We start from the raw sequence: 20,026 nt of genomic DNA, 5'->3' as shown, positions 1-20,026 counted from the left end.
GAACGTAAAGAGACTCAATAAGAGAAGCAGACCATGTGAAGGAAAAAGGAGAATTTTAAATGTCAGTACAAAAGACGGCAGCCACTAGGGTCCCAAAAGCATCAGTGGGGTAAACAGGACCTTGCTACACCTCACCCTGCCCTACTTATTATATTAATTACTGTTCATCCACCATGAAGTCATCAGCAAATGCTGCCTTGCTGTTCCCAATGTCCTCCAGTGGGCTGATCTCAAATGAAAACCCTTAGTCCTTCCAGTAAAACTGATTTAACATTCTTAATTCAAGTAAAATGCTTTTCAATTTTCCTGCACACATACGCCCAAATAAAAGAGGCTGATGAAATGATAAAAATATCAACTTTGATAAGCAATGGTCAGAATGGAGAGATGGGATTTTGGACTGGTTGTGGTGGTCATAACTGTAAAAAAGTCATTATACAAAAAAATATTCTTTGGTACTTGAGTGTGATCTATTCTGATCTTGGTCCTTTAACTTAAGTAAAGCTGGACAAGTTCTGTTATATTCGCTTTGCCATTGGAGCCACCAGGAAGGCCCACATTCACTTTCAGTTCAGTTCAGTCTCTCAGTCATGTCCGACTCTTTGCGACCCCATGAATCGCAGCATGCCAGGCCTCCCTGTCCATCACCAACTCCCGGAGTTTACTCAAACTCATGTCCATCGAGTCGGTGATGCCATCCAGCCATCTCATCCTCTGTCGTCCCCTTCTCCTCCTGCCCCCAACCCCTCCCAGCATCAGGGTCTTTTCCAAAGAGTCAACTCTTTGCATGAGGTGGCCAAAGTATTGGAGTTTCAGCTTCAGCATCAGTCCTTCCATTGAACACCCAGGACTGATCTCCCTTAGGATGGACTGGTTGGATCTCCTTGAGGTCCAAGGGACTCTCAAGAGTCTTCTCCAACACTAGTTCAAAAGCATCGATTTTTTGGTGCTCAGCTTTCTTCACAGTCCAACTCTTACATCCATCCATGACCACTGGAAAAACCATAGCCTTAACTGGATGGGCCTTTGTTGGCAAAGTAATGTCTCTGCTTTTCAATATGCTATCTAGGTTGGTCATAACTTTCCTTCCAAGGAGTAAGCCTCTTTTCATTTCATGGCTGCAATCACCAACTACAGTGATTTTGGAGCCCAGAAAAATAAAGTCTGACACTGTTTCCATTGTTTCCCCATCTATTTGCCACGAAGTGATGGGACCGGATGCCATGATCTTAGTTTTCTGAATGTTGAGCTTTAAGCCAACTTTTTCACTCTCCTCTTTCACTTTCTTCAAGAGGCTCTTTAGTTCCTCTTCACTTTCTGCCATAAGGGTGGTGTCATCTGCATATCTGAGGTTATTGATATTTCTCCCGGCAATCTTGATTCCAGCTTGTGCTTCATTCAGCCCAGCGTTTCTCATGATGTACTCTGCATAGAAGTTAAATAAGCAGGGTGACAGTACACAGCCTTGATGTACTCCTTTTCCTATTTGGAACCAGTCTGTTGTTCCATGTCTGGTTCTAACTGTTGCTTCCTGACCTGCATATAGGTTTCTCAAGAAGCAGGTCAGGTGGTCTGGTATTCCCATCTCTTTCAGAATTATCCACAGTTTATTGTGATCCACACAGTCAAAGGCTTTGGTATAGTCAATAAAGCAGAAACAGATGTTTTTCTGTAGCTCTCTTGCTTTTTCGATGATCCAGCTGATGTTGGCCATTTGATCTGTGGTTCCTCTGCCTTTTCTAAAACCAGCTTGAACATCTGGAAGTTCATGGTTCACGTATTGCTAAAGCCTGGCTTAGAGAATTTTGAGCATTACTTTACTAGCGTGTGAGATGAGTGCAATTGTGTGGTAGTTTGAGCATTCTTTGGGATTGCCTTTAGGGACATTCACTTTAGGGACCTCTAAAAAGCCCACTGATGCTGAAGCTGAAACTCCAGTACTTTGGCCACCTCATGCGACGAGTTGACTCATTGGAAAAGACCCTGATGCTGGGAGGGATTGTGGGCAGGAGGAGAAGGGGACGACATAAGATGAGATGGCTGGATGGCATCACCGACTCGATGGACATGAGTTTGAGTGAACTCCGGGAGTTGGTGATGGACAGGGAGGCCTGGCGTGCTGCGATTCATGGGGTCGCAAAGAGTCGGACATGACTGAGAGACTGAACTGAACTGAACTGAAAAGGCCCACATATAACAATCTCTTTCTGCATCACTGTTCTGTCCTTCCCATCTCTAAGTCACCTTCCAGTTATCTGACTCCCATACATTCCTATGCTTTCCTCTTCCTGGTCCTCATATCTCTTACTTTGCCCAAGCACTACCTCATTTTGATGACCCAATTGTACCCATTTCTTCAGTTGGTTGATTTGACTGATGACATTTAACTATCACTTTTGTATACCTACTGGTTTTCAATGTCTCTGAAGTTCCAGATAAAGCATAGTCCCACTGGGCCAATCAAACCAGAATTGCTCTCCAGTTTTCTAGTCAGGGAGGAGGGCTCAGACAGAAGCATCTCTCTCCAAGTGGTAAAAGTTTTATATTTATGTATTTAAATACTGTTACTGCCATCTAAAGGGTTTCCCTGTTGGCTCTGGATCATGTCACTTATCCCTTGAAGAATTTAGCCCTTGGTCCACTGTAACTCTCTTCAACACCCACCTGTCATAATTTATGTTGATTTCAATATCCACCAGATAGCTATCCAATAATACTCTTGTTATTCATTCCTTGAATTTCTCCTCCCCAATGACTTTGTCCTTGACCTAAAACTTAGCACCTATTCCCACAGCCAGACCATGGCACTACTAATAACTATACCTCTCCATTAACCTCAGTTTTTTTAAAAAATTTATTTATTTATTTTAATTGAAAGCTAATTAGTTTACAATATTGTAGTGATTTTTGCCATACATCAACATGAATCAGCCATGGGTGCACATGTGTTCCCCATCCAGAACCCCTTTCCCACCTTCCTCCCCATCCCATCATCACACTTATCCAGGCTTTAATCTACATCCAAGGTTCCACTCTTATACTAGACCCCATACTCCATCCTTAGTCAGTAACTCACCTCATGATATTTCCCTCTATCCCCTCCCTTTTAGATCATTCCTATGAAAATCCACCTGCTATAATATCTCCCATTCAAAAAGGAACTGGTGTCCCAACTGCTATCAGCTTTATAAAACACCAATAAAACCTCTCTCTACCTGTCACTCCTTATTCTACCTATTCTACTTTATTTTTCTCCATAGTGCTTATTATACTATGGAGAAAGAAATTATATATTTATTTGTTTGTCACCTGTGTATCCTCGCTAGAATATAAATTTCCCAGTGAGAGACAGTTTTGTTCTATTAAATATTTCTAGTTGCCTAGACGTTGGCCTAGAACATAAGGCACTCAATTAAAATCTGATTAAGTTAGTAATCTTTCATGCAAGGGATCAAGGCATCTTCATGAGTTATCCTCATTTACAAGCACTAAGGAGCAAGGCTGCTCCCTTCTGTGTCTCTACTTCTATAGTATCTCTAGATGTCTTGACCAAGGTAATTTATTATCTTTTTTCTGCCTCTGTAGCATGTTATACTCAACAAACCTGTTCCCTGAACCACTAGTTCTCCTAAGCATCATTGATAACATACATCCATCTTTTTCTCTATAGTTCATATAGTTGGTCTTTTCCTGTTTGGTTCACATCCAAAATCAAATTCATTATAACTGTATATGCTTCAATTATATTCACTTGATCACATATCCATAGACAATATTAGAAATCATCCCCGACCATACTACTCAGTAATGGAAAAACTAACATCTACACATATGAGAGGCAGTGATACAAAACCTTCTTGAGTATTACAGTGCTTCCATTGATAATGACTTCAAGACCATTTGACCACCCATTAACTGCAACATCTAGATGCCTCTTCTGATTACCATGTCTTGTATGACAAGCCAGTGTATTCCAGATTGCCAGGTTGCCAGGTGGGTGGTTGAGTGGAATAGAGAGCATTCACAATGTTAATGAGGACTTTAGAGAAGTCTAACTAGTGTAGGTTAAAACTTCATGTAATCTACCTAAACTGTGTGGACCTGCACCTAGTCTATTATTATTCAATTACAAATAAGAGTGGTTAATGAGTTAATACAGAACCTTAGGCATTGTTCTTTGGTAACTTGTCTCCATTGTCCAGTAAGCATATAAAGCTAGTTTGTTACTCCACAGTGACGTAACAAATTACTATGATAACTCATACCACTCTTCATTTATCTTACTTGTCCTGAGAAGTATAATGGAAATAATATTCTCTTTACTAGAGATGTTAATTCAAGCACTGCTGCTAGCAATCTAATTACATTTTCACTGATAAGATCCTTGCTTTGAAAAGGGAAAGTGACATTTAAATATTTACAGTGTGACTATTTACACACAATTCCAATTATCCTTAGAAATATTTCTGTGAAAGCAAACAAGAAAAGCCATGCTGGTAGCTTCAAGATGGAAATATTCAATACTCATTGTTCTATTGAATTTAATACCAAATATGAATCATTTGGAAACTCGATTAAAACTATAAGTAGAAAGCAACTATCTAGTATCTAATCAAAATAATCCCTTTAATACTATCTTATAGCCTTTGAAATAAAAAGGCAGCTAATAAGAAGACTGCAACCTTGTGAGGATGATGTATCAAAACCAAAACAAACTCAGCATCATTTCTGCACAAAAGCTGTTAACCCCATAAAGCAGTGCTGCTGCTAATTTGCTTAAATTAGAACTATGTAAATCTGAGAATACCAGAGTGTCACTCTCCATTTCCCGCAGAATCTGAGAAAATTTACAAGTTTTTGTTTATTTGTCATGTTGGTGTGACACTAATATTGTGTAACAGATACACTGCTTCTAAATGCACATGCTCCAAAAATTCATGATACGGACCCATGTTCACCATTATCACATGTTCTCAGGGGACTAGACAAGGAGGGTGGTGATGTCTTATTAACAGACTACAGGTCTCTAGGATAGGAAATCAAAGATGTATCCCCATTTCCTTTAATGTTAAAAATATAGGAACATACAAGCATTTTTAATGTGTGTCTTTTTGCTAAAGTTTGAAGGATGATATTGACAAAAAGCCACAATAAGAAACTTTAAAGATTCAAGTGAGCCACAGTTAAGAAAGGATAAATTGAAATCAACACCTTTCCCTATGAGCCTAGATCCATTTATACTGCTCCCTTCCTCCACCATGTAGTATTGATTAGTTTCAATTCCAAATACCTGTCTTCTGACATTTTATTTATAATATTTAGGACAAACCACTATGTATCCCTAGACAGGAACCTTACACTGTCTTGTCCCACACTTTGGCTCATGTGTTTCCAGCTCCTGAAAAGTCCTGTGCCTTCATTCTCATAACAAAATCCTAAAATCCTCAAGTTTGATTTAATTCTTAATTTTAGGGAGACCCTGAAGCCATTAAGGCTAGAACAATAAGGGAATTCTGAAAATCATTTGTGACCAAACTCCTTTTATTTTTTTAACTGAAAAGAACTCAGGCGTTCCAGCAAGTTTGTGTGACTTACTCCAGTATAAGAGGCAGGCATGTACTGGCTCCATGCCCACATCCCCCTAATTCCTAATCCAAAGCATTCTATGATTTCTCCAACTCAGCTGTGACTCTCTCTCTCCCTGGTCTCCCTTGGCCTTGAACGTCCGTTGCATTTATTTGACAATCACTGTGCTGTGTGCCCGGTTGCTCAGTCAGGTCCGAGTCTTTGTGACTCCATGGACTGTAGCCCAACAGGCTCCTCTGTCCATGGGATTCTCCAGGCAAGAGTACTGAAGTGGGTTGCCATGCCCTCCTCCAGGGGATCCTCCTGACCCAGGGATCAAACCTGCATCTCTTATATCTTCTGCATTGAAAGGCAGATTCTTCACCACTGGCACCACCAATGACCTTCCCCCACTATGTGTGCCTAATAACTCCACCTGGATCCTAAGATTCTCCTCACAGCATCTGACACAAAGCAACCATCAATAATACTTGCTCCACCTTACCACAATATTTGCAACAGCCAGTGTTCTATGTTATAGATATGTTGAATACTTGAACTCAACTGGAATTATATGTCAGCAATGTGCAAGAGCAAACTTGATTAGCTTCCCTTAGTCCAAAAGCCAAAATCCTTATTCCATTTGTTCAATTCAATGGCAGCAGCCGCAAAACACTCCCAAGACTTCCAAGATCCTCATTATACTGTTCTGTGCATGGAACCAAGATTCTGTGGATGTTCAGAAATAGGGGACCAAATTTAAAGGGACAGAAAAATGTGGAGCCGATTTGTTAAGCTGAACGAGGGACCAAGTGATGCTGTGATGTGTGGCAGAGAGAACATGGGCTACAGATCATAATTTCTGGGGAAGCTCCCTGACTTCCATCCTGCTGACATTGAGGAATCTGCTGAGTCTGACCTTTGGTTTCCCTCTTCTTTAACTCAGGTGGTGGGATAAAGATTTCTGAGGTATCTCGTATCTGCTCTTCCAATTCCTACATGCCTGTGACTGTCATCACCAACTGGCCATCTCTGCAGGCCCCAAGGATCTTCTCACCACTGAAAGTAACTGATGCCACTCTTGCTGCCATGGCAACCACATCTGCCTAGGATAATTTCACATGTACAAGGACCTTGAGCAAGGAGAACAATAAGACACTGCGCGGCGATGGATAAACATGCCTGTTCTTGCCTCTGCTGCTCCCTGCCAGTGAAAGCCACCTCAGGGAGGTCTTAACCAGAAAATATCCAATTTCCATGCCAGACACCTGACTCTCACAGATACATTCCTTTCCAATCTGATATCCCAGCCTCCCACACACCCAAGGATTCGGGAATCCCTATGTCCCAGGTGTCAACTAGACCCATCCCATCCTCCCTGTCACTGAGTCATTGTTTCATGATTAACTTTCTCTATCTTCTAAACATATCTGATGTGTATCTTTTTCTGATACCTTAGTTTTTTCCATCTTTTATTTTGATGTGCTAGGACAAAGTTTTCACTCTACTGCTGTTCTCACAAAGGTTCTTGGTCTTGGGCTCTTGCATAAAATTCCTTTTAAAGAAGAGTCTTCATCAAAGTCATGGCTAAGGAGCTTTGGCTTTTCTTCAGGAAGCTCCACAAAATGCATGCACATCTAGTGATGCCCGCTGGCGTGGCAGCCATGCTTCTTACCCTGAATCCTCAGACTGTGGTTCTTTCTGCGCATCCTCTCACACTCTAAAACTCTGCCAGAGGTTTTTCCTGTTCCTCTTTGGTGAGAATGGTTTCCTGTTTGGCAGTCAAGCTGGAAACCAATTCTTTGATTTTATAGAAAGATGCTAACACACGTCCAGATTTACACGCAAACCAATTACATCCCGCTCCCAATCAGGTCCATAATCCTAATGCTGAAAACAGGTGTATATAGAACCAGCACCACAACCACTACAATCTTTAAACGGCACCTGTTATGCAACTACTTGCTTATAATGTGGCGCACAACATTTAACCACAATGGATGCCGTCCTCTTGAAAATTACAGCCCAAGGCACACAAACCATAAGATGCATTCAGGGAGCATAAAAGAATATGTAAGCCAATATATAAACATACAGTTTAATAAATTCATACTAGGTAGGTGAACAGTTCACTCTTAAGATTTGTTTGCTCTTGATTACTACAATTCTCCAAGGAGAAAGTCAGAAAGCTATATATTTTTAAATAGATAAGCACTAAGTTTTGCTTCAGAAATTATAACCAGAAGCCAAAAATGTCTCCAAACTCATTACTATCTGATATGAAATATAGAGACGAGCTGGGATCAATAAACATTTCTACACAGAGTGTTATTTCATCAGTCTTGAAATCACCCAAAGGCCCTAGTGGTACAAATGGGCAGAAGCACTCTAGAAATGCTCCACAGGGTATTGAATGGTCTTCCCCACATCAGCAAGTAGGCAATGGATCCAGATTTAAAGCTTTGCTAAAACTACTTATTAATTACCATTGGTTTATTGTTCCTCAATACAAGTAGCAACTGGACTATCCTACCTCCTAAATACAGCTGGCCTTAACCTCCATTTGAGGTACAACAGTAATAATTTATTTTTAGATGCTTGATTCTAAGCTTATAGACAGACTCTAAGATGACAGCAAAGACCACATAGGTAACTGTTACAAATAAATGCTCTTTGGGATGTGTTTTACTAAGAGAAGTTCTCGCTGTTGTTTGAGATAAGTTTAATAGTAAAAAAATATTCCCAGAACTTGGCTGATTCTGACCCATAACATTAGAATGGCTAATATGTAAGCAGATTAGTGAAGAAAAAGAATAAAATCAGGGCAATATCTCCAACTCCCCTACCCGTAAAAACAATCTTCCACTTTACATTTACATTCTCTTGAAGTACATTATTAATGCTCCCCATATATGATGATCAGTCAGCTACATCTGTCATAATTCAGGCTGCCCTGCCAACCATAGTCTGGATCAGACAGTCTAGACACAGTTGGTAAATCATGCCTTCTGACATATTTGCCACAGTGGTATATTCTTTGCAATTAATTTCCCCTTAATTTCTGACTAGCATTCATGGTAGAATCTGGCATATATTAATGGCCCTCTACTCACCCACAACTTCATTAATAATAGGGACATGTTAGAAAATAGAATATTTTTCATTTCTAAAAAAATAAGTGCTGCATTCATTTTTACAAGTATTTTACAGTTTTTAACAGGGGAGGTGGTAAATGTGGGAGAAAACAGAAATAACAGGCAGCCAACAAATACGTAAGTTATCCAGAATGCAAAAAAAAGGGCTTCCCAGGTGGCTCAGCAATAAAGAATCTGCCTGCAATGGAGGAGATGCGGGGTCAATCCCTGGGTCAGGAAGATACCCTGGAGAGGGAAATGGCAACCCAATCCAGTATTCTTGCCTGGAAAACCCCATGGACAGAGAAACCTGGCCGGCTATTCTTTTGCCCAACTCGCAAAAGAGTGGGACAAGACTTAGCAACTAAACAACACAATGCTGAATGATACACAATATATTTTTGGAGAAAGTATAACATTGAAATATTGGTGAAGAAAATTTAAAACTTAGAAGTATCATTTTTATGAGTAGAAGGACTCACTGTCATAAAGGTTTCAGTTTCCACTAAATTATCAGAGTAATGGACTCGATGTCATTCAAACAAAATATCAACACATTTTAATTAAATTTGACAAACTACTTTTGAAATTTATTTGAAAGAATAAAAGACCGGGAATAGAGAAAATATTATTGGAAATGATCAAGGTAGATAGATATTGCCACACATATCAAGATCTATTCTAAAACAATAGTAATTAGGGTAGTGTGCTCTTGACGTGGTGACAAACAAATAAAAAAGCAAAATAAAGAGTCTATATGTTTTTAATCTGCATAATTAGTATAATGATCCATGCAACATTTGACAATTTATTAAATATTTATTGCTTATATTGATCAATGTTGATATGTTGATACATTCAGACTTAGTTTTTTTTCATTTTAATCTATGCAGTATTTCATCATGTGAACAGACCTTAAATTTTTCAGTCTTCTATGTATATTTAGGTTGGTCCTCAGTTTTTCACTCATACATGGTCTGATGACTACGTTCATTTTTGTGCACTTGCATGAAGGGATTTCTAAAATAAAATTATACTTTGTCCATAAGAGATGCTTATCTTCAAAGTTATAAGTTGTTTTACAAAGGAATTACAGTATGTTACATTTCCATCAGAGGTCATCTTAACCTACAATTCACCAATTTGGTATTTTCAATTTTTTTTTAATTTTTGCCTATTTGGGTAGCATGAACTTGTATTTTTCCTTTAGTTTCATTTACCTGGTTACAATTGCAAATTAGTGTATATATATATATATATATATATATATTATAAATATTGTCATATATATAGTATATATGTTGGTCATTCTGGTTTCCTCTTTAATTACTATTGACATTTTTGCCCTTTTTCCCTATTTTATTCTGATTATATCACCTTTGCCTTCCTATTTAAAAAAATATTTTTGTTATAAACTACTCATGCATGTAAATGTTTTAAAAAATAAAACCAAAATATGCATCATGTAACTATGATGTAACTTTTTAATAACATTCTCTTTTTACTAAACTTGTTTCTCATTTTTTAAAAACATAATCATTCCAGATAAGCTTGATATCCATGCTCACCTTCTTCTTTCTTGTACAGTATTGGATAGCATATTTAAACCTTAAAGAAAAGTTATCGCTATATAGGTATTTAACTTCATAAACTTCTTTTTCTTTTTTTTTTTACTCAACATTATACCTCATGATAATACTTGGAGCACATAATCATTTTGATTTTTCACAGATGTTATATGAATATGTTATAATTTGTTTATTAATTTTCCTCTAGTGAATATTTATACTGTCTTCAGTTTTTTACCATTGTAAGCAGTTTAGCATCAAATATTCTTATTACAGCATAAAAAGACAGAAAGATATGACACTGGAAGAGGACCCCTCCAGGTCAGAAGATGTCAAAAATACCACTGGGGAAGAGCAGAGGGCAATTACTAACAGCTCCAGAAAGAATGTAGCATCTGGGCCAAAGAGGAAACATAGTTGTGGATATGTCTGACGGTGAAAGTAAAGTCCAATGCTGTAAACAATATTGCGTAGGAACCTAGAACGTTAGGTTCATGAATCAAAGTAAATTAGATGTGGTCAAGCAGGAGATAGCAATAGTGAACATCTACATCTTAGGAATCAGTGAACTAAAATGGACAGGAATGGGCAAATTTAAATCAGATGACCATTATATCTACTACTATGGGAAAGAAACCCTTAGAAGAAATGGAGTAACCCTCATAGTTAACAAAAGAGTTCAAAATGCAGTACTTGGGTGCAATCTCAAAAACAAAAGAATGAGCTAGGTTTGTTTCCAAGGCAAACCATTGCCCTAGTCTATGCCCCAACCACTGAAGTCAGTGAAGCTGAAGTCAAACTGTTCTCTGAAGACCTATAAGACCTTCTAGAACTAACACACACAAACACACACACACAAATGTCATTTTCATTATAGGAGACTGAAATGCAAAAGTCAAGAGACACCTGGAATAACAGGGAAGTTTGGCCTTAGAGTACAAAATGAAGCAGGGCAAAGGCTAACAGAGTTTTGTCAAGAGAATACACTGGTCATAGAAAATACCCTTTTCCAACACCCCAAGAGATGATTCTACACAAGGACATAATCAGGTGATCAATACCAAAATCAGATTGATTATATTCTTCGCAGTTAAAGATGGAGAAGTTCTATACAGGCAGCAAAAACAAGACCGGGAACTGACTGTGGCTCAGATCATGAGTTCCTTATTGTAAAATTCAGGCTTAAATTGAAAAGAGAAGGGAAAACCACTAGGCCATTCAAGTATGACCTAAATAAAATCCCTTATGATTATACAATGGAGGTGATGAATAGATTCAAGGAGTTAGATCTGGTAGACAGATTTCCTGAAGAATTTCCTGAAGAATTACTACAGAGGTTTCTAACACTACAGGAAGCAGTGATCAAAACAACCCCAAAGGAAAAGAAATGCAAGGAAGCAAACTGGCTGTTAAGGAGGCTTTACAAATAGCTGAGGAAAGAAGAGAAGTGAAAAGGAAGGAAGAAAGGGAAAGATATACCCAACTGAAGGCAGAGTTCCAGAGAACAGCAAGGAGAGAAAAGAGGTCTTCCTAAGAGAACAATGCAAAGAAATAAAGGTAAACAATAGAATGGGAAACTAAAGGTCTCTTCAAGAAAATTGGAGGTATCAAGGGAATATTTCATGCAAGGATGGGCAGAATAAAGGACAGAAACATAAAGGACCTAAGAGAAGACTCTTCATGGCAAATAGATGGGGAAACAGTGGAAACAGTAACAGACTTTATTTTCTTCAGCTCCAAAATCACTGCAGATGGTGACTGCAGTCATGAAATTCAAAAATGCTTCCTCCTTAGAAGAAAAGTTATGACTAACCTAGACAGCATATTAAAAAGCAGAGACATTACTTTGCCAACAAAGGTCCGTCTAGTCAAAGCTATGGTTTTTCCTGTAGTCATGTTTGAGTCATGTTTGGATGAGAGAGTTGGACTGTAAATAAAACTGAGTGTCAAAGAGAATCTATGCTTTTAAACTGTGGTGTTGGAGAAGACTCCTGAGAGTCCCTTGGACTCCAAGGAGACCCAACCAGTCCATCCTAAAGGAAATCAGTCCTAAATATTCATTGGAAGGATTGACACTGAAGCGGAAACCCCAATACTTTGACCACCTGATGCAAAGAACTGACTCATTGGAAAAGACCCTGATACTGGGAAAGATTGAAGGCAAGAGGAGAAGGGGACAACAGAGGTTTAGATGGTTGGATGGCATCACCGACTCAATGGACATGAGCTTAAGTAAACTCTGGGAGTTGGTGATGGACAGGGAGACCTTTCATGCTGCATTCCATGGGGTCGCAAAGAGTTAGACATGAGTGAGTGACTGAACTGAACTGAACTGAACAGAATCAGAAGAGATTAAGAAGAGGTGGTACGAACATAGAAGAACTAAAAGTAGTCTTCAGGACCCAGATAACCATGATGGTATAGTCACTCACCTAGAGCCAGACATCCTGGAGTGTGAAGTCAAGTGGGCCTTAGGAAGCATCATTACAAACAAAGCTAGTGGAGGTGATGGAATTCCAGCAAAGCTATTAAAAATCCTAAAAGATGATGCTGTTAAAGTGCTGCACTTGATATGCCAGCAAATTTGGAAAACTCAGCAGTGGCCAAAGGACTAAGAAACATCAGTTTTCCTTTCAATCTCAAAGAAAGGCAATGCCAAAGAATGTTCCAACTACCATAAAATTGCACTCATTTCACATGCTAACAAGGTTATTCTCAAAATCCTTCAATATGAACATGAGGGGGTTGGGGGAGGATGCAGAGGGTGGGATGTATGGAGGAAGTAACATGGAAATTTACATTACCATATGTAAAATAGATAGCCAATGGGAATTTGATGTATGACTTAGGAAACTCAAACTCGAGCTCTATGTCAACCTAGAGGGGTGGGATGAGGAGGAATATGGGAGGGAGATTCAAAAGGGAGGGGACATACATACACTGATTCATGTTGATGTTTGGCAGAAATCAACACAATTCTAGAAAGCAATTATCCTTCAATTAAAAAAAAATTTAAAATATTTTTTAAATTATTGTTTTAAAAATCTTTCAAGCTGGGATTCAGTAGCATGTGAACTAAGAACTTCCAAACATACAAACTGAGTTTCGAAGAGGCAAAGGAATCAGAGATCAAATTGCCAGCACTTGTTGGATTATAGAGAAAGCAAGGAAGTTCCAGAAAAACATCTACTTCTGCTTCATTGATTATGCTAAAACCTTTGATTGTGTGGTCACAGCAAACTGTGGAAAATTCTTAAAGAAATGGGAGTCCCAGACCACCATACTCATACCCTGAGAAATCTGTATGCAGGTCTAGAAGCAACAGAACCAGACACTGAACAATTGACTGGTTCAAAATTGGAAAAGGAGTATGACAAGGCTATACATTGTCACCCTGCTTATCTAGCTTATATGCAGAATACATCATGTGAAATGCTAGGCTGTATGAATCATAAGCTGGAATCAAGTTTGCCAAGAGAAATATCAATAACCTCAGATATGCAGTGATACCACTTGAATGGCAGAAATCTTGCATTGTGAATAGGAACTAAAAGTCATCTTGATGAGAGTGAAAGAGGAGAGTGAAAAAGTTGGCTTGAAATACAACATTGAAAAAAACAAAGATCATGGCATCTGGTCCCATCACTTCATGGCAAATAGATGGGGCAAAAGTGGAAGCAGTGACAGGGTTTATTTTCTTGGCTCCAAAATCACTGTAGATGGTGACTACAGTCATGAAATTAAAAGACACATGTTCCTTGGAAGAAAGGCTATTGCAAACCTAGGCAGCATATTAAGAAGGAGAGACATCACCTTGCTGGCAAAGGTCTGTATAGTCAAAGCTGTGGTTTTTCCAGTAGTCATGTATGGATGTGAGAGTAGGACATAAAGAAGGTTGAGTGTCAAAGAACTGATGTCTTCAAATTGTGATACTGGTAGACTCTTGAGTGTCCTTTGGACTGCAAGAAGATAAAACCAGTCAGTCTTAAGGGAAATCAACCCTGAATATTCATTGGAAGGACTGTTGCTGAAACTGAAGCTCCAATACTTTGACCATCTGATGTAAAGAGCCAACTCATTGGAAAGGACCGTGATGGTGGGAAAGATTGAAGGCAAAGAAGAGGATGGCAGAGGAGGAGATGGTTAGATATCATCATGACTCAATGGACAAACTCCAGGAGATAGTGAAGGATAGAGAAGCTTGGCATGCTGCAGTCCTTGAGGTCGCGAAGAGTCAGACACAACTTAGTGACTGAAAACAACAAATATATTTCTGTGACCTGAAGTCAACATGATATTGTAACTTGGCAAGATTGCTTGTAACTTACAATAATTATGTTACACAACAGTTTTTCTGAATATTCATACATTTACAGTTATTTCTACCATCTTATTTTGTAGTTTCTACTTACCATTCATTTCTTGGCCTCATTTTTTCCTGTCTTTGATTAGACTGATTAAAAAAAAAACCTTATATATTTGTTTGAAAGCTAAAGATTAAAAATTTCCTTTTAATCTTTCTTAAAGAAAACTCTTTCTTAAAGTATTAAGGTATCTCTTAATATGTGAATTTTTCTAAAAGTCAAATTTCTTCAACTTTATATACTCTTCTTAATAATATGATTTATTCACCCTTGAACTTTACAACATATCTTACTGTTGCATTGAGCTTTTATCTTATTTGTGTTGGGGGAAAGCACTGTCAACAGTTAAATTTCATTACCTTTTCTTGAAGTTTCTATTATATTTTTTGTAATTCATACCTTCTCTCTGGGTTAACTTTTCTTTTTGCTGAATTACATTTACTTCATTAAGCACCATGGATTAGTAAATTCTCCAAGTCTTTGTCAGACTTTTTTTTTTTTTCCATTTTGCCCTCACTCTTGAAAGTGTTTGGTTAGATAACAAACTCAGTTAACTGGTATTTTCCCTCAGCTCAGTGAAGTTGTCTGAGAGTGTTTATCAGTGATGAAGACCTGATGGGACCAAGGGATAGAGGCTACCAGAGCTGTGTCCAAACAGGAAGTAGGGAAAATTTACCCTTTTCTTTCTAGAATACTTTCTTAATTTTGGCCAGGTAGACACACGTTGGACTGCACATATGTCCATCTCTTCTACTGCCCACACCAACTTGCATATAACCACTTATCTGGGTCAGGCTCTAAGCTAACCATTTCACACACGGTCTGCAATCACCTGACAACCTTATAATGACCCCAGTATAATGACAACTACTGGGGGAATTTAATTATTAAAACCTTATTGCAGACTTCAGGTTACATCAACATGGTAGACTGAGCTAATAGACACCTTGATCTTACTGAAACTACAAATAAATGATGGGGAAAATATAATGGACATTTAAAAGCATAACCCAAACAAAGTATAACATATAGAGGGACTAAGTGCAAAGCACTAAGCAGGCTAAGTAAGATGGTTCATTAATGGGTATTCCTGCAATAGCTGATTCTACAAGGCCAGGTGAGCCAGCCTTTCCTGAGGTTCTCCATGCAAGGCTTGCATGCAGATCTCCATGTCACCACATATCTGGACATCTTCTCTGGCCATGCTGGCCCAATGTTAAGTTCAAGGCAGGCACATGGGCACAGCTTGCCTAGCGCTGCGCCTCAAAGCCTATAGGGTCAAGGTCAGCCTTCAGACCATTCTTTGCTGCCTCAGGCATTGGGCACTGCAAGTGTGGATGCTGCCACATTCCCCTTAGGACTATTGAAAAATTGAAACCTAGATTTGTCTTCATCTCAGAGGCACAATGTAGGAAAAGGTCATTTATCTCAGAAAACATAAAAGAACTTGGATTACTTTGTCAGGATTTTTATTTCAAAACTGCCAGATTGATTTTTCATACATGCCTACATCTAGGCATAAGTTTTAGCAATCTTATTTGGAAAGAAATGATATTTAGAGAGAAAACAAATCCCTGCCTCTGAAATTGGCTACAGGAATGAAGCTATACTACATTTTAACCCCTACCACCCTTGCAACTCACTGATTTCCAACTCAAAATTTCTGTGTGAGTTTTGGCTAGGATTCTTTCAGTTGCGAGTAACAGAAAACCCAATTTGAGCCAGCATAAATGAAAAGGGGAACTTCTTAGATGAAATCGCTAAAACACCTAGGTCTTTTTTCCAAGGGTCCAAAAGTCGCTGACACTTGGTCTGTCCCTGCTATTTTATTCTACTTTCTTTCACGTTAACTTTATTCTCAAGGTGACAAAATAGCTCTGCTCATATATTCATCCTGGAGCCAACCACAGTGGCTGTGGGAATATGATGTTCTGATCGGGAGATCTGAGGCACATACCAGCCACACACACCCTTGCCCCATGCATGGAGAATAGATGAGGATTTCCCAAGAGGAAACTGAGGTGATTTATCCAGAACACAGTGAATGGATGTTACACGATGCAAACAATACATGCCTACTGCAATCTTAATTAAGTTAAATAATGGCAATTAGCACACTTGCACTTCATATACAAACTTAAGGGTACCTAAAATTATTTTTAAGTCTAAGGATTTAACTTGCATATAAAATAAAACAGACTGACAACAAACTTTCTAAGCATTCTCCACTCATTTTAGTCAAACAGTAGGACAAATAAATGAAATCTCATAGGCCTCATGAACAATTTGTTGCTGATGTTGCTGTAAAATAATTTGTTGTTTTAGAGATGATGAAGAGAGAAGACACTCAAAATCAAATATACAGATTGAGCCTGATCCCTGAATTCTGGTCTTGAAAAACAAACAAACAAACAAAAAAAAGAGTGTGCCAGCATTAAGTATAGCGTTCCTTCTCTGATTTTTGTTGTCTCTATTTTTTACATTAAAAATTTATGTGTGGTTCCTAAGAGAGCTAAAGTAATTAGAGACGAAAAATTCTTTAATTCTCAATGATTCATACTCCCTCCCATCTCTGTAGGATTTCATAGGAAACTGCTTTGACGTATCATCAGCTGTAAATTACTTTAATGGCTTCTCTACTGCATTTAACTCCTACCTATGAAAGTGATTTAGTTCCTTAATTTGTGCAACACCTGAACACATAAACATCAATACCATTCAGAGATCTAGAAGAATGTCATTTGCTATAGTACTTAAGAGCAAATTAAATTTGTCACCAAAAAATATTAGTCATTTTAACATTCATTTCAGTGTAATCAAATAGTTTCAATTAGATTAACAGCCCTGAATTCTTTGCAGACGTTTTCATAGATAAGAATTTTATTAAACATGAGAATAGGTATTGCTAAAATAATAGTATTTCAAGAACCCTGATGTCTAATATATCTGAAAATTAAGACTAGCAGTCATTGAGTACCCTTGTGTGCAGAGAAGGTACTATATTCTCTAAAAGCATTTGCATGCACTGACAATATGCATTGATTTTGAAAACATTAACTGATAAGGATTCATTTTTTAAATTCTAAGTCTGTTCAAAATATATGTGTCCCTCAAAGTAACAAGTAAACTGTTATTTGGGCTCTCTTGATGGCTCAATGGTAAAGAATGCACCTGCCAACCAGTTCAGTTCCTGGTTCTGGAAGCTCCCCTGGAGAAGGAAACGTCAGCCCACCCTAGTATTCTTGCCTGGAGAATTCCATGGACAGAAGAGCTTGATGGGCTACAGTCCATAGGGTCACAAAAGAGTCAGACACAACTTAACAACAAGTAAGTAAGTGTTAGTCGTTCAGTCATGCCCGACTCTGTACCCCATGGACTGCAGCCCACCAGGCTCCTCTGTCCATGAGATTTTCCAGGCAAGGATACTGGAGTGGGTTGCCATTTCCTTCTCCAGGGGATCTTCCCAACCCAGGGATCGAACCCAGGTCTCCTGCACTTCAGGTAGATTCTTTACCAACTGAGCTACAAGGGAAGCCCATAACAAACTGTTATTTGGTATACTGGATACACCATCTGTATAGATTCAAGTATCATAGGTTCAAGACCTTGAGTTCAGGCTAAATTTAAAATAAAGGTGATCACAGATAAATACACTTTAATTAAACTGATAGGGCATTTTTGACAACTGAAGAAATAGAGCACTTTTCTCATCTTGTCAGTCAGTCACTGCAGTATTTCTATTTCTGTACTCTGCTTTTTTCAGTATCTCATAAAATATTCAGGGAGTTAGGAAAATGTGTGTTAATTACATTTACAAATTGGTAAGATACATATATGTGCACACATGCACACATAATCATATGTAAATTCCAAAAGTTCTTGCTTAGGGTGGAGTGGCAGAATGAGATAGGCATTATTAATTAAAATAGCAAATAAAGAAGAGAAGTTAGTACTAAATCATAAATGAAACAATACATTGTATAAAACAAAGAATTGTCAGTAAAAGGTGATTGATTAAGAATAGGAATATTTTAGAAATGAATATGTGAAATAAAGACAAAAATTAAAAACCTTAGCCTTTAAATTAAATATAGTTCTATTTGAAAATCTATATTTGTTAGTTAAATTACGGATTTAATAAATCCACATTGAGAAACTAGCTATCTGGGAATAAGGAGACCCTAAAGTGACAATTTCTCACTAGACCTAAGTTACTTTTGGATATCAAGAAGAGAAAATCTTTAAAAGGCAAGTTGTACTTTTATAAGAGAGAGAAAAAACTAAGTTGAGATATTGTGTATGTGTGCATGTTAGTTTCTCAGTCATGTCTGACATTATGCGACTCTATGCACTATAGCCTGCCAGGCTCCTCTGTCCATGGAATTCTCCAGGCAAGAATGCTAGAGTGGGTTGCCATTCCACATAGACATTAAAAAGAGTGAAATACTGCCATTTCAGCAACATGGATGAACCTAGAGAATACTATACTTCTGTAAGTCAGAAAAAGAAAGACTAATACATGATATTCCTTATATGGGGAATCTAAAAAATAATACAAATGAATCTATATACAAAAACATATTCACAGACATAGAAAACAATCTTCTGCCTACCAAAGGGGAAAGTGAGATGGGAAGGGGCAAATTAGGACTAACAGATACAAACTACTATATATAAAATAGATAAACAATAAGAATTTACTATCTAGCACAGGGAATTACGTTCAACATCTTATAATAATCTACAATAGAATATAATCAGAAAAAATAATGGAATCACTAATGAAGTACATCTCAAACTAACACAATATTGTAAATCAACTACACTTCAATAAAAAAAACCAAGTTAAACATATGAAGGAAAAACAATAAAAGCATCCTAGAAAGCCCCTTTCTTCATAGCTTTAACCTTCCTCCACCAAGCACCTCTGTATTTACATGCTATCTATTCCTTTGAAGATCTTTCTCACCCTAAACCTACTCAGCTCAGAGAACATATTCTCTGTATTATCTTTCCAGAAACTTTCTAGCTATTTTCCAAAGCTCCCACCTCTGTGTTCCCACGTACTTCGTTTACTTTAAAAATTCATCACCACAATTAATATTTAAGTAGGATTTATTGTCATTCTACTCGGGCTTTTACATACCCATGACAACTGTATGAGGTGGTGCTACTTAATTTAAAAATAAAGAATCTGAGGTCTTCAATGGTACATTGACTGACCATGGTCACAAGGCTAACATGTAATAGCAGCAAGTTTACCCCCAGGAGATCTCACAGTAAAATACCTCCCTATGACCCACTTCCACTGACGATTCTGACCCTGAACATATTGGGTTGTGTTGAGTCTCTGACTGAAAGGCTGGCTTTTGAGGAGAGCACTTCTTGTTCATAT

This window comes from Cervus elaphus, chromosome 11 (assembly GCF_910594005.1).
Source record: "Cervus elaphus chromosome 11, mCerEla1.1, whole genome shotgun sequence".
Lineage (NCBI taxonomy): Eukaryota > Metazoa > Chordata > Mammalia > Artiodactyla > Cervidae > Cervus > Cervus elaphus.
This window is presented reverse-complemented; position numbering follows the sequence as displayed.